At 37.0% G+C, this 17,478-nt stretch overlaps 1 long non-coding RNA gene across 1 annotated transcript in view; it reads left to right on the plus strand.

The window, feature by feature from the left end:
* The window catches only part of LOC133088548 (uncharacterized), a 164,467-nt gene extending 148,597 nt beyond the window's left edge, over positions 1 to 15,870 (plus strand). The window contains exon 4 of the long non-coding RNA XR_009700525.1: positions 15,821 to 15,870. This is a non-coding gene — a long non-coding RNA (uncharacterized LOC133088548). The remainder of the gene's footprint in view (positions 1 to 15,820) is intronic.
* The last annotated feature ends 1,608 nt before the right edge of the window (positions 15,871 to 17,478 follow it).

Here is a 17,478-nt window from a genome sequence, read left to right on the forward strand (position 1 = left end):
GCCTCAGGCCCATAACAGTTTAGGGCCTTAGAAATGTTTTATTTTTATTTTTTTTAATTGGAAGGAAAAAAATGTATGGAGGAAGGGGCCCATGAAAGCAATAGTGCCTAGGGCCATGAAAGTTACAATGCAAACCAGACCTCTGTGACCATTTCCCAGCAACGAATTCCTCTTTGGGTCAAATGTCTAGTAGTTTCTGCTTTTCTTATCAGGACACTGGCTAAGTCAGTGCCCTAAACAGAACTCTTGATTACTACCCTGAAATTCCCTGTCTTTCCCTGTTCTTCTCTAGCTCAGGCAAGGGGCCATTATCCAACATTTACTCAAGTTAGAGACCCAACTATCATCCTTGAGTCCTTCAGCCCCCAAAACTAAAATGTCACCAATTCCATCCATTCAATGGACACAATATATCTCAACTCTGCCCACTGGTCTGTGCTTCTGTTGGTATCAGCTAGTCCTAGCCACCACCAGGACTTCCTTCTCAGCCTTAAAAAACACAGACCCCCCTGAGCACAGCCCGCAAGGCCCTGTGTTGTCCGGACCCTGCCTACACCCCCAGTCTCTTTGTGCCACTTCACCCCTTGCCAACTAGCTTGGTGTGGTAGATGGATTGCATTAAGGGTCCCACGATTTCGTGCCCAGTGTTCCCATGTCCTTTGGTAATGGCTTTGCACACAGACTCTGAGCTCATGCCCTTAAAGTCTTTATGCAGATGTTACCTCACTAGGTAACTTGACCTAAAACTGCCCAACCCACCAACACCTCCTATTGCATCCTTGGAGATCTTTCAGACCTGGTTTCAAAGGTTGGTTCCACTATTTTGTAGCTCTGTGACCTCTTAACTGCAAGATGTATTTTCCTCATTTGTAAAATGAGAATAGCAATTATCCTTATAGGGTTGCTGTGAGAATTTAATGGAGTAAAATACAGAATGCTGATTCATGATAGATACTGAATAATGCTACTATTCCCTTATCAAAATATCACCAGCATTATTTTTAAATTGGCTTTTGTTTTTGATTTAGAAGTCTGCCTCCTTACCATGCACAGTTAATAAAACAAAAACAAAAACTTTGAGGATAAAAACATCTTTGTAACTCTGCTTCCGTAAGTGTTTTATAATTACACTCAGCACTGAAAATCTTGGGGTGCGCTATTTCCAAGTGTCTTGGTATTAAATGTAGGCCTGTGCCTGTGTACGTAATGTACCAGGGACCCATGAGACAAATAACATTGAATTCCTCACATGAGTGTGTTTTACGAGTATTTTCCTGAGGGTCATAGTAGAGGCATTTATGGCTGCAGAAAAGGGGACTTTTCAAGAGTCATTTCATGGGGCAAGAGACACCAAAATGGTTATAAAAAGAAAAGCACCTCTGCATAGTAAGTCTTCTGGAAAACAGCGCTGCTAGGGACTTGGCATCACTACCCCTCTTCTTCCCCAGGTCATCTTCATTTTCTTTTTTCCCTAAGGAGCTGTGAGATATAAAAAACAGGTGGGGTTTGATTGTAACTGTTTCTGCTACTGAAAGATTCCACTCTTTAAAACCAAAAAATTTAAAAGGGGATAAAAACTGCCTACAAAGGATTTTTTCCTCTGGACAGTCCTATCATTTACGACACACAGGGCTCAGCCCTTGGCTGCCATTAACACTGAGAAAACTATTGAACTCCTTCCCCTGTATTTTGTATTTCTAAATACTACAGCTGCCACTTGGATTTATGTGCTTCAACAGAAAGAGTGGACAAAGAAGCCAATGCTTTTGAAGGAACAGAATCACATTCTAAAGGAGAAATCAAAGCAAAGAGCAAATTTGGGTTTAGGGATTCTGTCCTCCCAAATCCCTAGAACAGGTGTGGTTACCTCAAAAACAGAAATAACAAGTACATTCTCTTGCCAAGACAGCAGTTTTCTTTAATAACTTGAGTTTACCTCTTGCTACACAGTATGATTTCTTTTAGCAATTGGTATGAGGACAATCCCTTTTATATTATAAAATTAGTGAGTTCCATTATTCACCTATCACTATCACTATGTACCTGTTGCCCCAAAAATGAGGAGAAAGGGAACATTCAACCAAGTCATGTAAGAACAATATTTCCTAAGTTTTATTTTCTGGAACATCCAATTCACAAAATATTCTAATAAGTATTCTGAGAAAAAAGATTCTGTGGTCAAGTAAGATTGGGAAATGCTACTTTAGTTAAGGCCAAACAAATATCTTTCTGAATAACTTCTTAGAATGTTTAGTTACTAATTTGCATTGTGAATCACCAAGATGGGGATATCATATGTAAAAATTTTGGTAAGAAGACTTATCCTTATCATGGGAATAAAATGGTAAAACAGAGTAAAAAAATAAAGTTCCTGTTTACAAGTCAGTCAGTGCCTAGTGTAAAGACAATCCCATAAACAGACTTTTAAAATCAAGTGATAAACATGCAACAATTAAGGTAAATACAGAGAGGACTGTGGAAGTCCAGTAGGAGGAAACTAACCAGGGAGGTGGAGTCAGTCCTTTCTGGAGGAGGTGACGCTGGAGCTGAGCCTTCACATGAGTGACATCATTCCAGCTCCTTCTACTTTGGTCCACCATTTCCGATCATCCACATGGAGCAAACAACTTTATCTTCAAAAAAGCATACAGATTTTCTATTTTGGTTTTTATGTACATTTGTTTTTTGTTGTCTTTGGAAGCCAGATAGATCTAGATCCAAGTCTCAGCTCTGCCTCTTCCTACCTCTCTGATCTTGAACAACTACCTTAACCTCTTCTGTTTTTCAGAATTGTCATGAGAATTAGAGATGATATAAGTAAAGCACTAGCAGAGTGCCTGAAAAATAATAGGTTTAACCATTTAGACAATTATTATTTTTATTAGGTTTTAAGATTGGAGTGCATTTACAGATATCTAATCTAAGCATTCGCTAGATATACACTAATCCCATTCTATAATGCGTTCATATTACAGCTTCTGTTTGAAACTCTGCTTCAATTCGATTTTGTTTAATAAGCTCTCAGACCCTAAAAGGCATAGTACTACATATGGGTTATATACAAAATGAATTGACCACAGACTTTGTCCTGGATCAAAAGTTTCCAGTTTAATGCTAGGAGTGGGGTGGAGTTAGAGAAAGTAAGAGCATAACAATGGGCACAATAGATGTGGAAGCCAATACATAAGAAGTAAAGATAAGACACTATAGGAGAGAATATCACTTATCTTTGCTAGATGAGGGAAGACTTCCTGAAAGAAGTGACATTTAAGCAGGGCCATAATATATGAGGAATATATGGACATAAAAGATTAGCAAGGGAAGAAATCCAGGAGAAGACAACAGAAGGAGCAAGGTTAAAATTGATCAATTTGGCCAAATTATGAAGCTACTGTGGGTGACAAATGGAAGATGAAACCAGAAAGATAAGTTAGTAACAGATTATGAAAGGCCAGACAGTTCACTGTCCATTTTTATCAATATGTTACATTAGACATCTCCATAAAACACAACAAACGTCCTTTAAATGCATAGCTGAATTGACTAGAAAGGAAAATCCACAGGAACCAAAAAACAAAAATTCTACAAACTTCACTAGTAAGCTCATGAGCTGACCCCCTGGGACTAACAAAGATCTTGACTTTTATGTACCTAAGGGGACAATGAATGAGACATTAGGTGTGGAGTGTTGGAGATAGATGGTTGATATCTATCCCCCAAAGTAAGAGCCATCCAAAGGCTATGAAAATAAAGTATAGGGCTTAAAAATATTCATCTGCTGTTACAGACATTCACAAATAAAATCTGTTTGTCAGCCTGGACATAAAAACAAAATTGTCTTCTCTGATGATTTGTTACCAAAGTCCTGGTTGCACTTGAGTTTGGAATTTGAATAAATGCTACATGAGTGACTTGGAAAGCTGCAAGCTGAGAAATTAACAGAAAAGGGATTCCAGACATGTGTTATTTTGGTAGCTCCAGGAAGAAGTGAGTGCAAAATTATTCTGGCCAGACACACCATCAAAAACCGTTATAAAATGTTTTTCAAGCTAAGGCCCCACTGAAGAATAGCTCACAAAGAAAAATCACATAATCATGAGGGAACAATCATTAGAGAGAGGTAGATGATCAGTAAAAAAGAGGTAGACCTCCTAAAACCTCAGATAATAGAAACTATGAAATAAGTACTTTAAAAATGATTAAAGACATTAAAAAAAAAAGAAATCACATATATGAGATAGGAGTAAGAAACCAGTAAAAATATGTATCTGAGAAAGGATATATAAATGAAAAATATGGTCCTTGATATTAAAAGCAATGCATAATATAAATAGTAGCCTGCAATAAGCTGAAGAAAAATTAGTGAACTGGAAAATAGACCTGAAGAAATTGCCGAGAATATACTACAGAGAGATAAACATTAAAAAAATTTAGGAGACATGGAAAATGGAATTCAAAACGATAAATAGAAATGGCAGGGGAATTAATATTTGAAAGATTATAGCTAAAATTGTTCCATTTTTCTCACTAACATCACTCACCACTGTGACTATAATCCAACCCACCATTGTCTTTCACCAGGATTATTTCAATAGCCTCCTACCAGACCTTCCTGCTTCTGCCCTTGGCTCTACAGTTTGCTCTCAACATCTGAACCTTAAAAGGTGCAAGTCAGTTTATGTCATGTCAACCCTCTGCTTAGCCATCCAATGGCTTCCCATTAATGATTAAAGTACTTACAGTGACTGATACAGCCCTATGTGATTTGCACCTGTTAACTCTCTGAACACATCCCCTTCAACTCTCTACCTTGTCACTCTGCTCCAGCCATACCTCCGTCTTGACTGTTCCTCAAGCACTAACCATGTTTCCACCTCAAAACTTTTGATCTTGCAATTTCCTCTGGTTGTATAATTTTTCCTCAGATATTGTTTTTTCAGGCCTTTGCACAAATATCACCTCATGTGTGAGGCCTTGCTTAATAATTCAAAAACTTAGAATAAATGAACCATATCCTAGAAAAATATAGCTATCACAACTGACCCAAGAAGAAAACATAAAATCAGATGATCACCTCAATAGATGAAGACAAAACTTCTGATAAAATTCAACAATTTGAACAAATTGATAAAGGAGAGAGAATGCATTATAGCCTACATATGGAGAAAGGATGTAAAAATTATTTATTTGGAAAGATAAATAAAAATATGTCTCTCACACCACATGCAAACATAAATTTTAGTTGAATACATAGCATATAATATTTATATAACTTTTAAAACCTGGAAAATGCCATGAATTGTTTTTGGATATATTTCATACATAGCAGAAATATAAACACATGTGCAGGAATGATGCACATCAAAATCAGGACAAGATGAGTTGAAAAGTTGACTCTGAATGATAGAAATTTTAGGAATACCTTTGTCAGTACATTTTGCTTATACTTTCCATCTCTTGTGATCATAAGAGTGATCGAAGATAAATATCCACATTTGTATAAGTTGAGAAGAGTGTTTTCACATGAAGCTAATATAATGTTATAAATCAATGATACTTCAATAAAAAATAAAATAAAGGGTGGTAGTTTGATGGCTTAAACAAAATTCTTATAATAAAAAAAGTGTTTTTAAAAATTATAAGATAGACAAGCCTCTTAGATAGCCTCATCCACCAGAGGGCAGACAGCAGAAGCAAGAAGAACTACAATCCTGCAGCCTGTGGAACCAAAACCACATTCACAGAAAGATAGACAAGATGAAAAGGCAGAGGGCTATGTACCAGATGAAGGAAAAAGATAAAACCCTAGAAAAACAACTAAATGAAGTGGAGATAGGCAACCCTCCAGAAAAAGAATTCAAAATAATGATAGTGAAGATGATCCAGGACCTCAGAAAAAGAATGGAGGCAAAGATCGAGAAGATGCAAGAAATGTTTAACAAAGACCTAGAAGAATTAAAGAACAAAGAGATGAACAATACAATAACTGAAATGAAAACGACACTAGAAGGAATCAATAGCAGAATAACTGAGGCAGAAGAACAGATAAGTGACCTGGAAGACAGAATGGTGGAATTCACTGCTGCTGAACAGAATAAAGAAAAAAGAATGAAAAGAAATGAAGACAGCCTAAGAGACCTCTGGGACAACATTAAACGCAACAACATTCACATAATAGGTGTCCCAGAAGGAGAAGAGAGAGAGAAAGGACCTGAGAAAATATTTGAAGAGATTATAGTTGGAAACTTCCCTAACATGGGAAAGGAAATAGCCACCCAAGTCCAGGAAGTGCGAAGAGTACCATACAGTATAAACCCAAGGAGAAACATGCCGAGACACATAATAATCAAATTGGCAAAAATTAAGACAAAGAAAAATTATTGAAAACAGCAAGGGAAAAATGACAAATAACATACAAGGGAACTCCCATAAGGTTAACAGCTGATTTCTCAGCAGAAACTCTACAAGCCAGAAGGGAGTGGTGTGATATACTTAAAGTGATGAAAAGGAAGAACCTACAACCAAGATTACTCTACCCGGCAAGGATCTCATTCAGATTCCATGGAGAAATCAAAAGCTTTACAGACAAGCAAAAGCTAAAAGAATTCAGCACCACCAAACCAGTTCTACAAATTCTAAACTCTAAGTAGGAAACACAAGAGTAGAAAAGGACCTAAAAAACAAACCCAAAACAATTAAGAAAATGGTCATAGGAATATACATATTGATAATTACCTTAAACGTGAATGGATTAAATGCTCCAACCAAAAGACACAGGCTTGCTGAATGAATACAAAAACAAGACCCATATATATGCTGTCTACATGAGACCCACTTCAGACTTAGGGACACATACAGACTGAAAGTGAGGGAATAGAAAAAGATATTCCATGCAAATGCAAATCAAAAGAAAGCTGGAGTAACAATACTCATATCAGATAAAATAGACTTTAAAGAATGTTACAAGAGACAAAGAAGGACACTACATAATGATCAAGGGATCAACCCAAGAAGAAGATATAACAGTTATAAGTATATATGCACCCCACATAGGAACACCTCAATACATAAGGCAACTGCTAACAGCTATAGAAGAGGAAATCAACAGTAACACAAAAATAGTGGGGGACCTTAACACCTCACTTACACCAATGGACAGATCATCCAAAATAAAAATAAATAAGGAAACAGAAGCTTTAAATGACACAGTAGACTAGATAGATTTAATTGATATTTATAGGACATTCCATCCAAAAACAGCAGATTACACTTTCTTCTCAAGTGCGCATGGAACATTTTCCAGGATAGATCACATCTTGGGTCACAAATCAAGCCTCAGTAAATTTAAGAAAATTGAAATCATATCAAGCATCTTTTCTGACCACAACGCTATGAGATTAGAAATGAATTACTGGGAAAAAAACGTAAAAAACACAAACACATGGTGGATAAACAATACATTACTAAATAACCAAGAGATCACTGAAGAAATCAAGGAGGAAATCAATAAATACCTAGAGACAAATGACAATGAAAACATGACAATCCAAAACCTATGGGATGCAGCAAAAGCAGTTCTAAGAGGGAAGTTTATAGCTATACAAGCCTACCTCAAGAAACAAGACAAATCTCAAGTAAACAATCTAACCTTACACCTAAAGGAACTAGAGAAAGGAGAACAAACAAAACCCAAAGTTAGCAGAAGGAAAGAAATCATAAAGATCAGAACAGAAATAAATGAAATAGAAACAAAGAAAACAATAGAAAAAATCAATAAAACTAAAAGCTGGTTCTTTAAGAAGATAAACAAAATTGATAAACCATTAGCCAGACTCATCTCAATAAAATTAAAAATGAAAAAGGAGAAGTTGCAACAAACACCGCAGAAATACAAAGCATCCTAAGAGACTACTACAACCAACTCTATCCCAATGAAATGGAAAACCTGGAAGAAATGGACAAATTCTTAGAAAAGTATAACCTTCCAAGACTGAACCAGGAAGAAATAGAAAATATGAACAGACCAATCACAAGTAATGAAATTGAAAATGTGATTAAAAATCTTCCAACAAACAAAAGTCCAGGACCAGATGGCTTCACAGGTGAATTCTATCAAACATTTAGAGAAGAGCTAACACCCATCCTTCTCAAACTCTTCCAAAAAATTGAGGAGGAAGGAACACTCTAAAACTCATTCTATGAAGCCACCATCACCCTGATACCAAAAACAGACAAAGATACTACAAAAAAAGAAAATTACAGACCAATATCATTGATGAATATAGATGCAAAAGTCCTCAACAAAATACTAGCAAACAGAATCCAACAACACATTAAAAGGATCATACACCATGATCAAGTGGGATTTATCCCAGGGATGCAAGGATTCTTCAATATATGCAAATCAATCAATGTGAGACACCATATTAACAAATTGAAGAATAAAAACCATATGCTCATCTCAGATGCAGAAAAAGCTTTTGACAAAATTCAACACCCATTTATGATAAAAACTCTCCAGAAAGTGGACATAGGGGGAACCTACCTCAACATCATAAAGCGCATATACGACAAACCCACAGCAAACATCATTCTCAATGGTGAAAAACTGAAAGCATCTCCTCTAAGATCAGAACAAGACAAGGGTGTCCACTCTCACCACTATTATTCAACAAAGTTTTGGAAGTCCTAGCCACCGCAATCAGAAAAGAAAAAGAAATAAAAGGAATACAAATTGGAAAAGAAGAAGAAAAACTGTCACCGTTTGCAGATGACGTGATATTCTACATAGAGAATCCTAAAGATGACACCAGAAAACTACTAGAGCTAATCAATGAATTTGGTAAAGTTGCAGGATACAAAATTAACGCACAGAAATCTCTTACATTCCTATATACTAATGATGAAAATTCTGAAAGAAGAATTAAGGAAACACTCCTATTTACCATTGCAACAAAAAGAATAAAATACTTAGGAATAAACCTACCTTGGGAGACAAAAGACTTGTATGCAGAAAACTATAAGACACTGATGAAAGAAATTAAAGATGATACCAACAGATGGAGAGATATACCATGTTCTTGGATTGGAAGAATCAATATTGTGAAAATGACTATACTACCCAAAGCAATCTACAGATTCAGTGCAATCCCTATCAAATTACCAATGGCATTTTTTACAGAACTAGAACAAAATGTCTTAAAATTCGTATGGAGACACAAAAGACCCCGAATAGCCAAAGCAGTCTTGGGGGAAAAAAGCGGAGGTGGAGGAATCAGACTCCCTGACTTCAGACTATACTACAAAGCTACAGTAATCAAGACAATATGGTACTGGCACCAAAATAGAAATATAGATCAATGGAACAAGATAGAAAGCCCAGAGATAAACCCATGTACCTATGATCAGCTAATCTATGACAAAGGAGGCAAGGATATACAATGGAGAAAAGACAGTCTCTTCAATAAGTGGTGCTGGGAAAACTGGACAGCTACATGTAAAAGAATGAAATTAGAACACTCCCTAACACCATACAGAAAAATAAACTCAAAATGTATTCGAGACCTAAATGTAAGACTGGACACTATAAAACTCTCAGAGGAAAACATAGGAAGAACACTCTTTGACATTAATCACAGCAAGATCTTTTTTGATCCACCTCCTAGAGTAATGGAAATCAAAACAAAAATAAACAAATGGGACCCAATGAAACTTCAAAGCTTTTGCACAGCAAAGGAAACCATAAACAAGATGAAAAGGCAACCCTCAGAATGGGAAAAAATATTTGTAAATGAATCAACGGACAAAGGATTAATCTCCAAAATATATAAACAGCTCATTCAGCTCAATATTAAAGAAACAAACACCCCAATCCAAAAATGGGCAGAAGACCTAAATAGACATTTCTCCAAAGAAGACATACAGACGGCCACGAAGCACATGAAAAGATGCTCAACATCACTAATTATTAGAGAAATGCAAATCAAAACTACAATGAGGTATCACCTCACACCAGTTAGAATGGGCATCGTCAGAAAATCTACAAACAACAAATGCTGGAGAGGGTGTGGAGAAAAGGGAACCCTCTTGCACTGTTGGTGGTAATGTAAATTTATGCAGCCACTATGGAGAACAATATGGAGGTTCCTTAAAAAACTAAAAATAGAATTGCCATATCATCCAGCAATCCCACTACTGGGCATATACCCAGAGGAAACCATAATTCAAAAAGACACATGCACCCCAATGTTCATTCCAGCACTATTTACAATAGTCAGGTCATGGAAGCAACTTAAATGCCCATTGACAGACGAATGGATAAAGAAGTTGTGGTACATATATATAATGGAATATTACTCAGCCATAAAAAGGAACGAAATTGGGTCATTTGTTGAGACGTGGATGGATCTAGAGACTGTCATACAGAGTGAAGTAAGTCAGAAAGAGAAAAACAAATATCGTATATTAACGCATATATGTGGAACCTAGAAAAATGGTACAGATGAGCCAGTCTGCAGGGCAGAATTAGAGACACAGATGTAGAGAACAAATGTATGGACACCAAGGTGGGAAAGCAGCAGAGGGCGGGGGTGGTGGTGGGATGAATTGGGAGATTGGGATTGACATGTATACACTGATGTGTATAAAATTAATGACCAATAAGAACCTGCTGTATAAAAAAATAAATAAAATAAAATTCAAAAAAAATTTATAAGATATAAATTTTCAGTGACAAAGGAAAAGAAAATCAGAACATGGGTTACTTCTGGGAAGGGGAGAAAGGGAGTGGGATGAAGGAGGGTATCACAGAAGCCTACAACTCTAGTTCTAATTATTAGTGTCATTTTTTAAAAGACTTGATGCAGTCAGAGCTAAATGTTAAGATTTGGAAAGGCTGGGTTTTGGATACATGTGTGCTTATTATGTTGTTCATTGTATTTTTCAATATGTTTACTAAGTAGTGACATTAAAAAAAAAGATTATTTTCTAAATAGAAGAGAAGCTTAGGCCAAATAATCTGTCTTTTTTCTGTAAGTGGTAAGGAACTTTAGAATATCTTTAGCAGGAAATCTGACCACTTAGAGCGTCAACAGGCCATCAGAGGAGCCTGAGTGCTGTATCTTCCATGTCACAGAATGGAACTCAACAACACTCAATTCAAATAAATATCCAGAATGAACTGGTACAGTCAAGATTGGCCTTGCTAAGTCAGCCATGGAACAAATATCCTTTATTGAGAAACTTTCTCAAGAGAATAATATTAAACTATTTCTTCTGTTTATTTGTCAAGGCACCCAAAGGCAACCACACAACATTGTGAAACTTTTGGAAAATAACCAATTTAAACTGGCGGTGTTTGGAGCTGGGAGAGGGAAAGCTTCTCCATGAAAGGGTTTTGAGGCTACACAACACCTTTGTTATCACAAGGTTATAAATCAAGCAGAAGCAAAATCCAAATGTGTTTCTCTGAAGAGCAATGTTTATAAGATTGTGTATAGGAAGAATCATTTAAAAACTGTCTTTGCTTGCCATAGCTTGTAAAAAATTCTTCTGTAGAATTGTAATCCCATTATTGATGTTTTCTTTTTCAATTTCTCTGTGTGATATGTAATTATTTCAACCTCTGCCCCTTTGTGTGGTCTATTGGTGGGCTAGAATTCAGAAGAGTTTTTTTCTAAGAATTCCAATAGACTCAAGATAATGATCTTTCCCCTCAACTCATATTCTCTGACCTAAATAGTTTTATTTCTTGAGTGTGCCCCAATGATTTGAATAGGACAAAGCATTCAAAACATAGCATTCTCATAAAGTATTTAATCTCAAAGAGAAGCAAGCTTTATTCCCTCAAGTAAAGAGAAACCTAATGCCAAAATATGAATTGCTTTTCATTTCTCTGTTTTTTATTGTTTTTGTTTTTTTTGGTGAGACTGTTTCTGTCTAGATAAAGGAACAAGATGGCCAGAGCCATTATATGAATAATTTGATTCTAGTATGTTTGGCCAAAAGATTAGATGACCAGAGCAAAAGTGAAGATTTTAAGATATTTATCTATTAGGTGGAAACTTCACACTGGCGGTATTCAGAAAAGATTGGGAATCTATCTTCAAGGGATGAGAAGTTAAAGACAGAAGATGCAACTGGGGGAAAGGAAAGGAATGGACATTTTCTGTGCACTTGACTATGTTCCAGATACTCCATGTCGATCATCTAAGTGAAATCTTGCACTATCTCCATGGAATACTTATTGTGTTCCTCATGTCACAGATGACAAAGTAAGATTCTAACAGACAGAATAATGAGTCTAAGACCGAGTGGTTGGCATGGAGGTACATTGTTCAGGTCTCCTTTTAAGAAAATCTGCTGCACGTAGTGTAGACGATGCTGTTGCTGCATCTTCAGAGCTACACTGACATTCATGCCAAGACCACACTTCACTCAGACTGCTCCCAGGACATGACTGAGCACAGCAGTGGCACTAAAGCCAGTCCACTCCTGCCCCATGTGGAATTCCTCCAACTTTTGCTCTGAGGCTCGGCATTGGCCTGGCCATACTCAGAACTGCAGTCAGAGATTCCATCTGATGCTCCTTCATTCCTACTCTCCTTTTAAAGTTCTCAGACCTACATCACCTACCCTCTCCTATTCCCTCCATCTTTATCCTTCATAATCATTCCAGCAGTAAGTCTCTTGTACATCCCGTCTTGTCATCTGCATCTCAAAGGACCTTACCTGACAAAGGTCACATAAATAATAACTCAGAATAAGAGGCAAATGCAAAGGTATCGCTCTTTCAATATTGACATTAATACTACGAATAGTACTAATATTGATACTACTAATGATAAGTAACATTAAGACATATACCGTTTGTTAAGTGTTTACTAAGAACTAGATATTACGCTTAGATTTTCATGCATTATCTCACTCAGTTTTCATAACAACTCCATATGATAGATGTTATTATCTGCATTTTACAGATGAGAAGACAAAGGCTTAGAGATGTCAATTAATTTACACAGGTCACATAATTTTTTTTTTTTTGCTGTGTTGGGTCTTCGTTGCTGCGTGTGGGCTTTCTCTAGTTGCAGCGAGCAGGGGCTACTCTCCGTTGTGGTGCGTGGGTTTCTCATTGCAGTGGCTTCTCTTGTTGCGGGGCACAGGCCCCAGAGTGCGCAGGCTTCAGTAGTGGTAGCACTTGCGCTCAGTAGTTGTGGCACATGGGCTTAGTTGCTCCGCGGCATGTGGGATCTTCCCAGACCAGGGATCAAACCCCTGTCCCCTGAATTGGCAGGCAGATTCTCAACCACTGCGCCACCAGGGAAGTCCCTACCCAGGTCACATAATTATCCAGTGGCATAGCCAGGATTTGCACTGGGGTCTTTATGACTCTAAAATCCATGTTCTTAACCCCTCTGTACATTTTATATACTATATTGCTTATACAAACCACTCTGCCTTCTTCCAGCTTTCATCACCTTGCATGCTTTAGGACTATGTCTTGATGGGTATTTTTTCACTTGAAGTTAGAATAAGCAGCAACTATTTATAAAATGCCAAATCTGTGCCCAGGTTTTTGGCTATATCCTGAGGATCCAATAGAAGAAAAGGTCTAGCTTCTGCCCTCAGGGAAAATCATTATTAATCAGGCAGGTTATTAACAATTTAAATAAAAAGAAACAAAGAACCATCCAAGAAACTAGATAATTATAGGGTTGTTGTCAAGTGACGCTAACTACTCTTCTGAACAAAATAAATTAAAAATAAACTCTAAAGTTGATGAAATTTCAAAACAGCAAGGAGTGCATGTTAGGTGGAAAAAAGAAATTAGATCTTGAAAATTCTGTAAGATTTGGAAAGGCAGAAAATGTGGTATACCAAGCCGGAGGTGAATAACAACAATTTGCTAACTGGAGGGAAAAAATTAATCCTTAAAATAATGGCAGATTCAGGTAGAAATGTAACTAGTAATCTCTCACTTGGCATCACTTAAAACTTTTCCTCCTAGAGAATATAATGGAATGTACCTTGATGGAGATAATGTGCACTTGGCAGTCAGACAGACCTGCAATCCACAAGTCTGTTAGCATGTACTGGTTAAACAATAAAAAAATCATGAACTAGGGCCACAAAGGGGATGTTTAATGATGCTGTATGGGAAATATAATGTTGTCCAGGTATCTCCCCAATGAAGGACTCTGTTTTAATCTTGGACCTCAGTCAGGAACTTACCTTCCTAACTCAAGGAGTCTTACAGTACTTTTTCATGCCATACCAAAAGAAATGTTTTTAAGACAGGGAGACAGACAACCACATACTAAATCCTAAGAGAAAAATAATGAGGCAGCTGGGCTGAGTACCCAGACTACAAAAAAAGCTGTTGGATCCTATATTCAGAATCAAGTTGTGCTAATTAGTAACTTTCTACCTATCACCTGTTAGTGTCTTGGAAGCAAAGCCTCCTTATCAATTCTTTAAAGAAACTTCAATGTTTGAAGTAAACACTAAAGAACAGCATGAGCAAAGGTTAAGAATCTTCTGTAAAATAGTGTGAAGAGCTCTGCTGCAAATCATCAGTACCTCAGAATGAGGTTGTCTTAGGTATAATGGGGGAAAGACCCAGAAAGAGATCAGAAGAATTTGAGTGATGGAGTGATGACTTAAGACCAGAACAAAACAGAAATTGTTCCATTAGTCTTACCTAGTAAGGCTTTCCTCCGTAGTGAGAAGGAACTGAATGTTATTTTCACAAACCTGCTGTATAACATTTGTTCCTCTATTATATTATGCTTTAGACAATTATAGCATAAGGTGCACATTCCATAAAGTTTTCCAGATTGGGCCATCCCCAAGTGCCCACGCTGATGCATTGAGCGACTGGAATGGAATGAACTCCTGAGGAGACCAAGTGGGAATCCCTGGATGAGAGGAGAGACAGGAAGCCTTGCTTATCAGTCTTCATTGAAACGTGTTACCAAGATTAATAATCTGGTACATAATTTTAATAAGAAGCAGCAAATTGAAAGAGGAACAGAGTAACTAAAATAAGAAGACTGAAACAGTGAGTGTTGGGAAGATGTGGTTAGGAGGTTTGGAAGGGGTCAGATCACACAGGGTCTCCTAGGCTGTGCTACAAACAATGGGAGGACATGCAAAGGTTTTTAAGAAGGGAGGTGACATACTGAATTTGCATTTCCAGAAGATCTTTCAGACTGCAGTGTGTATAATGAATCAGGGTAAGATATTGGATATCAGTGTATGAGTAACAAAGTTATAACAATAGTTCAGATAAGAAATAATGGTAGCTGGATTGTTGGTGGTGGTGTATGTAGAAAGAGAGATAAGTTGAGGAGAAAGGGAAAAGGTAAAACTGACAGAACTTGGAGGATGGGAAGGATGTCAGAGTGAGGAAGAAGAAAGTGTCTGAGATGGCTCCTAGGTTTCTGACTTGTTTAATTGGGTAGATGGTGGTGAATCCACTGAGCTAGGGAGCACTGGAATAGGATAAAAGCTTGCAGGGAAAGATCATGGATTTGTTTTTGGATGTAAGTTTTAAGTGCTTTGAGACCCAAGAAATGTGGAAGGTGGATAGGTGTGTCTGGAGTCAGGAGAGTGGTCTTAATGGGGATGTAATAAGTAACTTGTAAATGACATGAAAGTGAGGATATTTCAAAGGTTAATTACTACTGAAACTTAACACTGTACAGGGGAGAAAGAGAAATAAGAAATAGTTAATAGTGATTACCTCTGGGGAGGAGCTCAGAAAAGTAGAGGATGAGAGAGATGTACACTTGTTCATTTTGCATGAATTTATTTCTTACAGTGTGCATTTTCAGTAGTTTAAAAAATAAAAATAGAGTTACCATATGATCCTGCAATTCCACTCCTGAACATATATCTGAAGAAAACTCTAAGACACATGCACCCCAATTTTCATAGCAGCACTATTTACAATAGCCGGGACACGGAAGCAACCTAAATGACCATCAACAAATGAATGGATAAAGAATATGTGGTATGTGTTAGCATACTGTATTTGTTTTTCTCTTTCTGACTTACTTCACTCTGTATGACAGACTCTAACTCCATCCACCTCATTACAAACACCTCCATTTCATTTCTTTTTATGGCTGAGTAATATTCCATTGTATATATGTGCCACATCTTCTTTATCCATTCATCCGATGATGGACACCTAGGTTGCTTCCATGTCCTGGCTATTGTAAACAGAGCTGCAATGAATATTTTGGTACATGACTCTTTCTGAATTATGGTTTTCTCAGGGTATATGCCCAGTAGTGGGATTGCTGGGTCATATGGTAGTTCTATTTTTAGTTTTTTAAGGAACCTCCATACTGTTCTCCATAGTGGCTGTATCAATTTACATTCCCACCAACAATATGGAATCTAAGGGAAAAAAAAAAAAAAAGAGGTCATGAAGAACGTAGTGGCAAGATGGGAATAAAGACACAGACCTACTAGAGAATGGACTTGAGGATATGGGGAGGGGGAGGGGTGAGATGTGACAGGGTGAGAGAGTGTCATGGACATATATACACTACCAAATGTAAAATAGATAACTAGTGGGAAGCAGCCGCATAGCACAGGGAGATCAGCTCGGTGCTTTGTGACCACCTAGAGGGGTGGGATAGGGAGGGTGGGAGGGAGGGAGATGCAAGAGGGAAGAGATATGGCAACATATGTATATGTGTAACTGATTCACTTTGTTGTAAAGCAGAAGCTAGCACACCATTGTAAAGCAATTATACTTCAATAAAGATGTTTAAAAAAAAAAAAAAAAAAAAAAGAATATGTGGTATGTATACACAGTGGAATATTATTCAGCCATAAAAAAGAATGAAATAATGCCATTTGCAGCAATATGGATGTACCTAGAGATTGTCATATTAAGTGAAGTAAGTCTGGCAGAGAAAGACAAATATCTTATGATATAATTTATATGTGGAACCTAAAAAAGTGATACAAATGAACTTATTTACAAAACAGAAATAGACTCACAGACTTAGAAAACAAACTTATGGCTGCCAAAGGGGATAGCAGGGGGTGGGAGGGATAAATTAGGAGTTTGGGATTAACATATACACACTACTATATATAAAATAGATAACCTACAGGGACCTACTGTGTAGCACAGGGAACTATACTGAATATCTGGTAATAGCCTATAATGGAAAAGAATCTTAAAAAGAATATATATGTATATGTGACTGAATCACTTCGCTGTACACTTGAAACTAACACAACATTGTAAATTAACTATACTTCAATTTTCAAAAATCTCAATAATTACTTTTTAAAAAGAGTTTGATAAAATTAGAGAGGCACTTGAGAGAAGAGGAAATTTCTCTGCTTGATTTAATTTAGGGACGCCTGGTATAGCTATGTAGGTTGTATGCTTCACAATATCAGGGGGTGCCATTCACATAGATTACAATGTGTAGTATGAAGTCTAAGCAACTG

The sequence above is a fragment of the Eubalaena glacialis genome, chromosome 3 (assembly GCF_028564815.1).
Source record: "Eubalaena glacialis isolate mEubGla1 chromosome 3, mEubGla1.1.hap2.+ XY, whole genome shotgun sequence".
Classification (NCBI taxonomy): Eukaryota; Metazoa; Chordata; class Mammalia; order Artiodactyla; family Balaenidae; genus Eubalaena; species Eubalaena glacialis.